Source organism: Zonotrichia albicollis, chromosome Z (genome assembly GCF_047830755.1).
Source record: "Zonotrichia albicollis isolate bZonAlb1 chromosome Z, bZonAlb1.hap1, whole genome shotgun sequence".
NCBI classification, from domain to species: Eukaryota; Metazoa; Chordata; class Aves; order Passeriformes; family Passerellidae; genus Zonotrichia; species Zonotrichia albicollis.
The window spans coordinates 79,580,159-79,593,699 of record NC_133860.1 but is presented as its reverse complement, the minus strand read 5'-3'; positions in this window follow the sequence as shown (position 1 = coordinate 79,593,699).

Below are 13,541 nucleotides of genomic sequence, written 5' to 3'. Positions count from 1 at the left end.
GTGCCCGCGCTGTGGGCGCTGCCTCGGGGCTGCGAGTGTCCGCTGTGTGGGTACCTGGGCTGGTGTGGTGTCAAGGGAGATGACGGCAGCTACACCGTAGAGGTGTGGGGACACCAAGTGGCCAGAGGGACTGCATGGGTTTGGGATGGCCGTGGGGTTCAGTTGGCACTGAAGTGTCCTGCATTTTGGGAGGATTGCAGGGACCAAAGGGATGTTGAGCAAAGTGTTCTGAAGCAGGTTGTAGGTCCCATATGGGTGTAAAGGGGTTATGGGTTTTCCAGATTTCTTAAAAGGCTGGGGAGCTTTTCTCAAGGCCAGGTGTCATTAGGGGTCATGACTCCCTAGTGCAGCCTGGTAAGCCCAATGGCCATGAGATGGAGACCTGACCACCAAGTCTGTGTTTGCAGATCAAGTGGTCTCTGCTGCATCCCCAGTGTCCATTTCTGATGGATTTCTATCCTGAGATAAGCTCTGAGTCTTCTAGAGCATTACTGTTTTAAATGACTTGGACCCCAAGTGAGAATAAGCTAAAAAGGTTTTCTTGAGAACTCGCAAAAAGTCAGCGAAGCAAAAGGGGCAGTGCTGGGAGGTTTCAGGTTCTGTAACCATGGTTTTGGATCAGCCTTTAAGGTTTTAATTAAATTACATTAGTTTGTATGGCAGTCAGAGTTGTTTGTGTTGTGTTATTTTATTTCAGTTTGTACTGGTTTCATCTATGTGGTCCCCCAAGTTGCTTTCCTCCTCCCCTATGTCAAGCCTCTCCACTCCCCACCTACCACCCCCAATTTTCTGCTGAATTCATTTCCCAATCTCTTCCCTGGGCCTCTGTCACTCACATGGACCCCCATTTCCTCTTTCCAGAACCTTCCATCAGGGGCATGGAGTGATTGGTCAGAGGTCAGGGCCCTCCCTCAAGGTGCTTCCCAATTTGTGCCTCCTCCTATCTATCTCCCCATTTTCCACGCCCCCAGTTCTTCCCATTGGTTGTGTGCATCTGTCCTTTGTTTCCACCCTCGTCTAAAACTTGTTGCGAGAGCTCAGTCTGTGCTCTTCAGTACCTGGTCACGCTGAGGTGTAGAGCTTCCCCCCTGCCCCAGAGTTCCCAATAAACCTCATCCGCCAGTGCCTCCTCTGACTAGTGGCTTACAACCATAGCCATTCTCCTGTAGCCAGGGGCACAGGAGAGTGTCCCCTGCCATACATCGTGTCAGGGCTCATTGGGAGTGACACGATGGTCACAAACAGGACACGGCGACAGGGGTGTCTCCCCCCCGCCATTTGAAGGGTCCTCCCTCCACTTTGAGGTCCTCCATCTCCATTTGCTGTGTTCACGGCCCCACTGTAACGGGCAGATCTTCCAACTTCGGGTGTTCCCTTTTCTTTGTGCTCACCAGACCCATTTTGGGTTCAACATCAGAGTGCTGTGTCAAACTAGCCTGGGGCAAAGTGCTAAGCAGCATTTTGCTCCTATTCTGTTGGCTTGGTGGTTGTTTCTGGTTTGGGGATCTATGTGGTGGTTCCTGCAGACCATGGGGCAATGTTGAATGTCAGAGATGTGTTTCTGGGTCTTCGTAGGTTTGGGGGCTGAGAACTTAAAAGGTCTGTAGGCTGCTGCTGCTAAATTTGGGAAAGATGTCAGGGTTTTTGGGTGTTTCTGCGTGTCTCAGATGTAAAGTGAGAGAACTGTAGTGAGTGTGCCGCCTGTGTGGGATCAGTGGGGACAGGCTGAGCTGTGGGCACTTGCTGAGTCATTTGAGGCTGCTTTGCTGTGCTGTAAGGCAGCATGGCAGTGACAGAGCAGGGTTGCGGGGTGTTCTTGCATGGACACTTGCCTAGCCCTGCACAGGGACTCGTGCCAGTGGCCTTGGCTCAGTTAATTTCTGTGTGGCACTGGATTGGTGAGGGGAAGGATGTGGGTATTGTATGTGCAGAGCCGCGAGGAACAAGTTGTGTGGCCACACCTGCTGCCAGGTGAATTCTCATGGCAGTCCCTAAAGCTTTGGGTGGAGAGGGAGGCAGGGGTGCCAGGCATGTTTGGGGCTGTGCTGTGGCAGTGCCCCGTCCCTGCCCCAGTGCGGAGCAGAGGGGTGGCCACGCAGCCGCCAGCGTGCTGCTGAGGGGCTGCTGTGGTGTCTCCAGCGCAGCTTCGTTGGGCGCAAGATGATGGGGGTGCCCTCAGCTGCAAGATGAGCAGGTGGGGCAGCAGCTGCTGCTGCCCTGGGGCTGTCAGGTTGTGGGTGATCTGCTGGTGTCAAGGGGTTTGGGTCCCAGAGGGTTGTAGTGTGTTCTTTTAGTTTATTTGATTCCTCCCCCATTTTGTATAACGGTTCTGCCCTTAACTGGTTTTCCCGCCTTAGTTATGCCAGTCACTCTGTTGTCGTGGTTACTCCTGCCATATGTTATGTCAATCCCCTGGTTATGTAAGCTCTCCTCCCCTTGCTTCCCTATATAAGAGCATACTCCTCCCTCCCTGGGCCCAGTCAGTCAATCCCTGATCCACCATTCTTTCCGGAATGTTCTACACTCTGGGAGATATGATTGGCTGTGGCACCGGGATCCCTCCCTAAATATCTAACTATTGGCTCTCCTGGTATGTCAGTTATCCGAAGTCCACTTGCTTTCCTTCTATGATTGGTCCCATTGTAATACCATCCCCTGGATTCCTCCCACTATATAAATTACTTTCACCCGTGTATCTTGGTCACTGTCTGGCTGACCTTCGTTGGGCAGTAAACCTGATGGTCCCCAGATAGCGTTCATCTCTTTGTCTCGTCTTTCACTGCAGCGATCTCGTCCACACGAAGGCAGCCCAAAGCCACTGACGCTGAGGGGCATTCGTAGGAGCGACCCTGGGGCCCTGCCACCAGGGTGGACTCCCCACTGCTGCAGCAGCTCACTGGCCACTTCGCTAGCCGGACCGTTGCCATCCTAAGGCTGCTGACCGCTGCACCGGAGATTTCTTACAGGGTTGGGAGCTCTTCTCAAGGCAGATGGTCAGTGGGGACTGTGGGACACAGTACAGCTTGGTGACCCCAATGGCCCCGAGATGGTGACGTGGCCTGTGAGTCCCCATTTGGAGATGAAGTGTTGAGTGCTGTATCCACAGGTACGGGCAGCAGCTGGTGGCAGAGGTGATGCGTGAGCTGCAGGTGGAAGGGGATGTGTCCTTGCAGGGGCTCCGGATGGGCAGAGTGGTAGTTGAGGTGCAGATGTAGCAGCAAGGGAGACACAGGTGGAGATGGAGACAGGATGTGCATAAGGGAGACTGGACAGGAGTGAAGATTTGGTGCAACCGTAGTGGGAATGTAAGTCTGAAAGGGAATGGAATATAGTTTTTTCTAGACAAAACATGGAAGCATCAGCAATGCCATCAGAAGCGATATGAACTCCTGTGGCCAAGCCATGCATCCTGGGCAGCATCTGTGGTCTCCTGGGCATGGCAGGGGCAGGTGCCAGAGACGTTGGCACTTGTCCTTCCTTTCTGTGTGCCTGCAGGTTCTCGTGGCGGGTGCTGCGTTCTCAGCAGCGGGTGCAGGCGTGGCCAGAGCAGGAGAGGACGTGCATCATGTCCCGGAGCTTGCGAGCAGTGCAGGCTCTTTGTAAACCATGGTGTGCCCAGCACATGGTGATGGCTGGTTCCATGGGAGCTGCAGCCAGGGACAGGCTCTGCATTCTGGCACGCTGCTGGCGTGGCATTTTCTCCTGGCCATGCCAGCAGCAGAATGAGCGGTTGGTTTGGGCAGTGCTCACCGTGGGGATCCGACTCTCCAAGAGCTTGGATTGTTTTTCTTCCAAGTGGTCAGGCATCAGCCCCAAGGGCAGTGGCAGCCCAGGCCCTGGTGCCTTCTGTGTTAGAGGCTCTTGTGCTCTGTTGTGTGGAGGAGGTGGAAAGGGGACGATCATAGGAGCAGACAGTGCCTGGCTGTGGCTGGCTCTTGCTGGGGCACTTGAGGCTGTGTCCCCTCATTGTCCAGCAGAGCCCCATTGTGGGAGAGTGGCCAAGGCCGGGCACTGGGAGTTCAGAGGCATGAGTGGGGCAATGCTGGCAATAACAGTGCCTGTGCCAGGGAAGCAGTGAGCACAATGAGGGAGAGAGCTGAGAGAAGAGCAATTTTGGGGTGAACATGGGCTGTTTGCCAGCTCCAGCTAGCTTGGGGAAGAAGGTCTGGGCAGAAGGGCCCAGCTGAGGCACATCTTGCTTGGGGCACTCAGTGCTCACAGCCAGTGCATGGTTTGCTTGTCCTGGGAAGTGCTGCTGTGCTGATGCTGAGGTGCCCAGGGGAGCCAGTGAGGCTGCTCCTGCATTGCCTGTTGGATGTTGCAGATGTGCCTCTGGGCTTGTGTGTGTTTGTGGTTTGGGGCCTGGCTGAGGGGTGTTGTGGACCTGTAGGGCACGTGGTGGAAGCTTCCAGCAGCAGCGTCTGAAAGAGCAGCCTCTGTAGTTCCCCACTCATGCAAAATGTGGCCCCATATAACGCCGATAGAGTGTTGTCCCCATGCACATGAAGTATGGGAGTGCTGTCCTCAGATACCCTGGGCGTTCTGTGTGCCAGGCTTGGGCTCTGTGAGTCACCTGTGTGGGTGCAGTGGGGCCAGATTGTGCTGTGGGCACCTACTGGGTCTTCTAAGATTACCTTGTTGTGCCCTTGAGCCAGCTTGGCAGGCAGAGAGGAGGGCCTTGGGGTGATCCTGCATGGAGAATTTCCTGGCCCTACAGAGGGGCGTTTGCCCGGTGGCCTTGGCTCTGTTACTCTGTGTGTGTCTCCAGTTTGTTTGATGTATTGGTGGGGGGAAGGATGTGGGTATTTGTGGGTGCAGAGCTGTGGAGGAACAAGTTGTGTGGCCACACCTGCTGCCAGGTGAATTCTCATGGCAGTCCCTAAAGCTTTGGGTGGAGAGGGAGGCAGGGGTGCCAGGCATGTTTGGGGCTGTGCTGTGGCAGTGCCCAGTCTCTGCCCCAGTGCGGAGCAGAGGGGTGGCCACGCAGCCGCCAGCGTGCTGCTGAGGGGCTGCTGTGGTGTCTCCAGCACAGCTTCGTTGGGCGCAAGATGATGGGGGTGCCCTCAGCTGCAAGATGAGCAGGTGGGGCAGCAGCTGCTGCTGCCCTGGGGCTGTCAGGTTGTGGGTGCTCTGCTGGTGTCAAGGGGTTTGGGTTCCAGAGTGTTGTAGTGTGTTCTTTTAGTTTATTTGATTCCTCCCCCATTTTGTATAACAGTTCTGCCCTTAACTGGTTTTCCCGCCTTAGTTATGCCAGTCACTCTGTTGTCGTGGTTACTCCTGCCATATGTTATGTCAATCCCCTGGTTATGTAAGCTTTCCTCCCCTTGCTTCCCTATATAAGAGCATACTCCTCCCTCCCTGGGCCCAGTCAGTCAATCCCTGATCCACCATTCTTTCCGGAATGTTCTACACTCTGGGAGATATGATTGGCTGTGGCACCGGGATCCCTCCCTAAATATCTAACTATTGGCTCTCCTGGTATGTCAGTTATCCGAAGTCCACTTGCTTTCCTTCTATGATTGGTCCCATTGTAATACCATCCCCTGGATTCCTCCCACTATATAAATTACTTTCACCCGTGTATCTTGGTCACTGTCTGGCTGACCTTCGTTGGGCAGTAAACCTGATGGTCCCCAGATAGCGTTCATCTCTTTGTCTCGTCTTTCACTGCAGCGATCTCGTCCACACGAAGGCAGCCCAAAGCCACTGACGCTGAGGGGCATTCGTAGGAGCGACCCTGGGGCCCTGCCACCAGGGTGGACTCCCCACTGCTGCAGCAGCTCACTGGCCACTTCGCTAGCCGGACCGTTGCCATCCTAAGGCTGCTGACCGCTGCACCGGAGATTTCTTACAGGGTTGGGAGCTCTTCTCAAGGCAGATGGTCAGTGGGGACTGTGGGACACAGTACAGCTTGGTGACCCCAATGGCCTCGAGATGGTGACGTGGCCTGTGAGTCCCCATTTGGAGATGAAGTGTTGAGTGCTGTATCCACAGGTACGGGCAGCAGCTGGTGGCAGAGGTGATGCGTGAGCTGCAGGTGGAAGGGGATGTGTCCTTGCAGGGGCTCCGGATGGGCAGAGTGGTAGTTGAGGTGCAGATGTAGCAGCAAGGGAGACACAGGTGGAGATGGAGACAGGATGTGCATAAGGGAGACTGGACAGGAGTGAAGATTTGGTGCAACCGTAGTGGGAATGTAAGTCTGAAAGGGAATGGAATATCATCTTTTCTAGACAAAACATTGAAGCATCAGCAATGCCATCAGAAGCGATATGAGCTCCTGTGGCCAAGCCATGCATCCTGGGCAGCATCTGTGGTCTCCTGGGCATGGCAGGGGCAAGTGCCAGAGACGTTGGCACTTGTCCTTCCTTTCTGTGTGCCTGCAGGTTCTCGTGGCGGGTGCTGCGTTCTCAGCAGTGGGTGCAGGCGTGGCCAGAGCAGGAGAGGACGTGCATCATGTCCCTGGAGCTTGCGAGCAGTGCAGGCTCTTTGTAAACCATGGTGTGCCCAGCACATGGTGATGGCTGGTTCCATGGGAGCTGCAGCCAGGGACAGGCTCTGCATTCTGGCACGCTGCTGGCGTGGCATTTTCTCCTGGCCATGCCAGCAGCAGAATGAGCGGTTGGTTTGGGCAGTGCTCACCATGGGGATCCAACTCTCCAAGAGCTTGGATTGTTTTTCTTCCAAGTGGTGAGGCGTCAGGCCCAAGGGCAGTGGCAGCCCAGGCCCTGGTACCTTCTGTGTTAGAGGCTCTTGTGCTCTGTTGTGTGGAGGAGGTGGAAAGGGGATGATCAGAGGAGCAGGCAGTGCCTGGCTGTGGCTGGCTCTCGCTGGGGCGCTTGAGGCTGTGTCCCCTCATTGTCCAGCAGAGCCCCATTGTGGGAGAGTGGCCAAGGCCGGGCACTGGGAGTTCAGAGGCATGAGTGGGGCAATGCTGGCAATAACAGTGCCTGTGCCAGGGAAGCAGTGAGCACAATGAGGGAGAGAGCTGAGAGAAGAGCAATTTTGGGGTGAACATGGGCTGTTTGCCAGCTCCAGCTAGCTTGGGGAAGAAGGTCTGAGCGGAAGGGCCCAGCTGAGGCACATCTTGCTTGGGGCACTCAGTGCTCACAGCCCAGTGCATGGTTTGCTTGTCCTGGGAAGTGCTGCTGTGCTGATGCTGAGGTGCCCAGGGGAGCCAGTAAGGCTGCTCCTGCATTGCCTGTTGGATGTTGCAGATGTTGCTCTGGGCTTGTATATGTTGGTGGTATATCCTAATTGTTCCCCTTCCCTGTGTCTCCCCAGTGGCCTAAGTAGTTTAATTCCTGCTTTTATCCTTCTGCATTTCCTCCCTATTGGTTAAAGAATTGAACCCACCCCTGGGACCTCTCTTGTATATAAACCCCCCCCTGCACACTCGTGTTTTTCAGCTTTCGTCCCTGACCTTTCCTGAGCCTAAACCCCTTGGAAAATCACACCAAAAATGCCTCTCTCATCATTGCCTCTGTCCTTGGCGCTTGAAGATATCTGCATGCTGTAGAGGGCAAGCTCTGCTGTAGTGCTGCTCAGAGCAGTGTTGGTCACAGAGGGGCCACTCCTGGCAGGTTGCCATGAGCTGGCGGGCACACTCCACACACGTCAGCTGTCACCCAACGTGCGGCTCCTCGGGACCCAAACGGAGAGGCTGTTTCCTGGATTTATTGGGATTGGAGCCTTTGGGAATATCAGCGTTCCACATGTGAGCACGGCACTTTGTGTTTGGTGGTGCTGTCAGGGGTGAGTTGGCAATTTTCTGATGCCCAGGAGGGTCACCTGGGGAAAGAGGACCTCTCCTATGGCTTTTAGTTCCAGGGACTGACTGTGGTGAGTTTTTGGAGGTGATGTTCCCTGGGATGGGAACCGCAAAGCGACAGGCTACATAGTTAGCTGCCTGTAGCAGCCCAACACCCCAGACTGGTCCCTGGGCCATTTTCTTTTCTGTTTCCATATTTCTACAGGGGAGGGCATATTGTTGCTGTGCAGACAAGGATGGATGTGTTACTGTCGGTACAGCAGAGGGAGGTTTATGTCCAAATTGTGCGTTCCATGGTGGGAGGTGGGAAGAAGTTATCAAAGCATTTATTCAAATGTTTTTTTTCTGTTGTAGTGTGTTTGTTAATTTGTTTGATTTTTTCCCTTATCTCCTGTATTGCCTGCCCCTCCCCCACATTTTGTAATGGTTCTGCCCTCTCCGTTTTCCCACCTTAGCCCTGCCAGTTACGTTGTTCCTATGGCAACTCCTGCCACTTGTGTTGTCAATCTGTCCTGTTATGTAATTCCCCCTCCCTTTATCCCCTTTTATGTAGACTGGTTCCTCCTCCTTGGGCCCGGTCAATCACCCCCACTCCTCCCAGTCTACTAGAAGCTTCTTCCCTGTGGGGGTTATTATTGGCTATGGTTCCGGGGCCCCTCCCCTACTTTGTATCGATTGGGTTTCCCTGACGTGTAGTATGTTAAGGTCACTCCCTTGTTCTTTCCCTGTTGGTTACTTGTAAACCCCTCCCTTGTGCACCTCCTCCCTTTATAACCTTGCTGCACCCCTTGTTCGGGGTCCCTCCCTGGCTGACATCTTGGGTTTATCAATAAATCCGATAGTCCCCAGCGAGTGTCCAGACTCCTTTTTCTTGTCCTGATAGCAGCGAATCCAGTCCGCATTGAGCACAGCCCAAGGCCACTGATGCCAAGGGGTGCTCGCCCTGTTGCAGCTGAGTGTTGGCCGCCCTCCTGCTAGCCAGACGCTGGACCTAAAGGCCACGCCTTTGCTGCATTTTTCCTTGTTCCTCCATTTTCTGGTGCGTGTACTCACAATGTGTAGACCATCTCCTTTTGTGACACACTTAGTTGAAGATAGGTTTTACTGATTTGATGAACTGTGGAGATTCCACAGCAGCATATTTTCTTTGGTTGTTCGTATTAATTTAGTCAGCAGTGAAAGATCAGAGGAGAATGATGAAATGGCCAGCACAGTTGTCCCTAGTTAATCCTCATGTCCCTCTTTCCCCATCCCATGATCCTAGAACCCTGTCCCCTACCCTGGGGGGTCTGTGGGGAGCATACTGTAAAGAGGCACAGTGCAGCTTTCCATTCTCTGGCTCTCCACAGCCTCTTTGGCACCCTTGCCCTGGCAGCATGGTTCCAGCTGTCGTGGCCCTTGCCTGATCCTCCAGTCCGTTCCGTTTCCCAGTTAATAGTCCCCAAAGTGGTTTACTCCCTAATCCCCCAGATAGTCTCCGAAGGGCACAAGATGGCGGTGGCTGCATGGCATGGCCCCCCACTTGCGCTACTTCTTCCCAAAATCCCTTTCCCCCTATCCTCTCCCACTCATCCAACCCCATCCTGTCTGCTGACTCTTCCGATCCATCAGGTGCTTCCCCTTCATGTGGGCTTCTTTTTCAGCCCTTCCCCCAATATGTTTTGTTCCTCTCTTCATGTTGTAATCCCACCCATGTCTCCTTCCCGTGCTCTGTACTTTGGCCTGTCCTCTTCTGACTTTCCGTTCCCACGCCCCCATTCCAGTTCCTATGTCACTGGAACTGGATATGACAGGCCATGGAACCAGAACCCGGAACAGGAGGCCTTTTTTCTCTGCACCCGGTTCCTTACAATGGTATGGGAGCGCAACCTAACTGGGAGCCCTTTCTCTACCAAATAAGAAGGGAGTTCTGTAGCACCCAGAGGGAATTGCAGTGATAAAATGGGTATTTTAAAGGTCTTCTGAAGGCCACTTTTCATCCAAATTGTTGGTCCCTAGCGACCTCAAAGATTAAGGCAGTTGAACAACAAGAAGGAAGCTGGAGTTATGGGGAATGTCCACCAGTTCTAGTGAAGGACCTGGAAACCTGGAATGTTTTAGGACCATACGACTTGCTGACCTGGCGTTGTGGGTGTGCTTGTGTATCCAACCCTCCTGGGTTGAAATGGGTCTCCCAAAAATAGATCAAACCTTCTATTCCATCAAGGGAAAGGACAACACCTAAGGCATCGTTACAGACTCCAGAGCAAATGAAGGATGTTACAGTAGCTTCCCTTTGGTGTTACCAACCTAAAGGAACCAGGAAACCAGTGCCCCCTGATAATCCAAACCTTGAGTTGCCAGTTAGTTATTTGTGTTAATTTTAGATTCTCTTTCTCTTAACATTTTTTGTTTTGTGTCTCCTCCCGTCTCTCGAGATGTGGCCAAGACACCTGTGGGCCCTAATGATTCTAGTCCAGTCCTGGGAGGTGTGGAACATCCCCTAATCCAGGAAGAATGCCTGTGTCACCCTGGCCAATGTGCTGAAACAAGACCATCTGTGTTTCTTAACAGCTGCTGTGGACGACCCTCTATCTGTGGGGGGAGACCACAGGGAGAATGGGTTGGAGATGCCCTGGGAGGACTCATCAGTCTGATTGTCAATCAGCTGTGGCTCACTCACTCCCCCATTTCCAGAATGTTCTTTATCCTCCGTTCCCCCATTGGACTGCGTTATAAGACCACCCTATCCCCCCCACTCCCATTGGTGTACCCTTTGCCACCTCACCTTGATTCCTCCTCTGATGCCACTACTCATTGGTTCCACGTACACTGGCCCCTCTGTGGGCTCAAGATATTGTGAGATGTCACGCTCAAGATAACGTGATGTCATGCTCAGGTGAAACGCCTCCCCTTTTACCGTTGTTCTACCTTTAGCTCCTGTTATAAATTATCCCAGTTAGCCATTAGTAAATGCCATTTCACCGTCCACCACATTGGTGTCAGCGTGTGCTTTGGTCCCTGTGACAGGGCGGCTGCCGCTGAGCCGTCCTCGACCTGGGACACCACGCCCCTAGCAGCGGCAACACTCCGCCACCTTTTCTCTGTTATAAACCCTGGCTCCACCACCGGCCTCCCTTCAACTGTGCTTGTGTCCGTGCCTCTCTCCTCACCTCTACACTTTTGGACTCCTCCTGCATCCTCTGCCTCACCCGCAGTAAACCCAGTTAGACCCTCAGCTATTTCTGGAACCCTCCTTTGTCTTCTGGTAAGCCGAGAGACCATCTCTCCGGGACTGAGCATCAGGTGGGCTGGGAAGGCGGCTCTTCTGGATCCCGAGGAGTTTGCTCTGCCTGCACCTCCCCAGGAGTTCCCCCGTGGGGAGGAGCTGATCTCACAGCTGGCGCCCGAACAGGGACCTGGGCAGTTCTACTCATCCAGGTCTTGGAGACCGACTCCTTGGCGCTGCAGCTCTGTGAGTGGCAGCATCAGGATCAAAACTCACGTTCAGATCCAGCCCTGCACCCTGATGATGCCCCGCGTTTTGCGTTCACGGTTTCCGCCATGAACCGTGAGGCCCTGGACTAGCGCTACCACTGGCGAGTACTTCCACAGGGAATGAAGAACAGTCTTGTGATCTGCCAGTGGTATGTTGCTTCTCTGCTGTCCCCTGTACGTACAGCCTTCGGGGATGCCGTCACCATCCATCAGTATATGGACGACAACCTCGTGTGTGCACCCGACAATGACCTACTTGCCCATGCGCTTGACCTGACAACCAATGCGTTGGTTGCTGCAGGGTTCGAGCTCCAAGCAGAAAAAATTCAAAGGATGCCACCTTGGAGGTCTCTGGGTCTTGAGATTGCTAAGCGGATCATTATGCCGCAAAAATTGGCAATATGCACCAAAGTCCAGACCCTGGTGGATGTCCATCAACTGTGTGGGTCTTTAAATTGGGTGAGACCCTGGTTGGGCATTCCCACCAAAGACCTGGCCCCCCTTTTCAATTTACTGAAAGGGGGAGAGGGGCTTAGTTCCCCTAGGGCCCTCACCCCGGAGGCTCAGGTAGCATTGGAGAAAATTCAAAAAGCTATTTCGGTCAGGCAGGCCCATTGCTACCATCTGGGCCTGCCATTCAAATTTATTATACTGGGAAAGTTGCCCCCCCTCCATGGCGTAATCCACCAGTGGGACAAGACCGTAAAGGACCAAGGCTTAGGAGACAAACTCTTAATCATAGAGTGGGTCTTTCTGAGTCACCACCGGTCCAAAAGAATGACAAGGCCACAGGAGCTGGTTGCCGAACTGATCCGCAAGGCGAGATCGCGGATCAGGGAGCTGGCAGGGTGTGACTTTGAGTGCATACACATACCCATTGAATTAGAGTCGGGCCAACTTAAAATAAAGACCTTCAATGAATTAGTGCAAACGAATGAGAACCTTCAGTTTGCACTAGACTGCTATACTGGGCGTATTGCAGTTGATCGGCAGGCCCACAAATTATTCAATTCAGAGTTTAAATTATCTTTAAAGAAGATCCAAAGCAAGGATCCTCTTGATACTGTGACTGTTTTTACAGACGTGTCTGGAGCATCCCACAAGTCTGTCATGACTTGGAAGGATCCTCAGACTCGGCGGTGGGAGGCAGAAGTTACTGTTGTGGAGGGTTCTCCACAAATCGCTGAGTTGGACACAGTCGTCAGGGCATTCCAGAGGTTCACTGGACCTTTCAGTCTGGTTACAGATTTTGCATACGTGGCCAGTGTAGTGTCTAGAGCAGAATCAGCAGTTCTGCAGGAGGTCTCTAATCAGAAATTATTTAATTTGGTTACAAGGGTCGTTGACTTGGTCTCTCACCGCGAGCATCCATTCTACGTTACGCACGTGAGGTCACACACTGACCTGCCAGGCTTCATCACTGAGGGCAACTGTCGGGCCGATTCTTTGGCCACAGCTGCAGTCACGGTGGGCCCACTCCCAGACGTGTTTGGTCAGGCTAAGATCAGCCACCAGCTTTCTCACCAGAACGTGCCTGGCCTGGTCCGGCAATTCCACCTGACCCAGGAACAGGCTAAGGCAATTGTGGCCACGTGTCCCCAGTGCCAAAAAGATCAAATGCCTACCATTTCCTCGGGGGCAAATCCCCGAGGTTTGGCGAGCTGCGAGGTGTGGCAGATGGATGTAACACATTTCCCATCTTTTGGTAGATTGTGTTACGTCCATGTCTCAGTTGATACCTTCTCCAGTGCTATCTTCGCCTCTGCCCACACAGGGGAAAAGGCCGCGGATGTTCAGAAGCCTCTGCTTCTGTCATTCGCTGTCTTGGGCATCCCTAGGGCCATCAAAACAGTCAATGGCCCGGCGTACGTGTCCAAGGAAGTGCGGAGCTTCCTGCAGCAATGGGGAATAGAACATAAGACCAGCATCCCCTATGCCCCAACAGGCAAGCCATGGTGGAGAGGGCCCACCAGAGCCTAAAGAAGGCAGCATCGCGACAACAAGCGGCGGTCAAGGTGGAGACCCCCTACGTCCGGTTATCAAGAGCATTGTACACCCTTAACTTTCTAAACTGCTCTTTTGATAACCTGAATCCTCCAGTGGTCCGGCATTTCGGCAGTCACCGTCAGCTGCAGCCTAAAGCCAGGCCCCTGGTACTTATTAAGGACCCGGAGACCTGGCGGATGGAGGGGCCTTTTGACCTGGTCACCTGGGGGAGGGGATACGCTTGCGTGTCCACTCCTTCAGGGCCCAGGTGGATTCCATGCAGGTGGGTAAGGCCCTTCCTCCCGAAGCA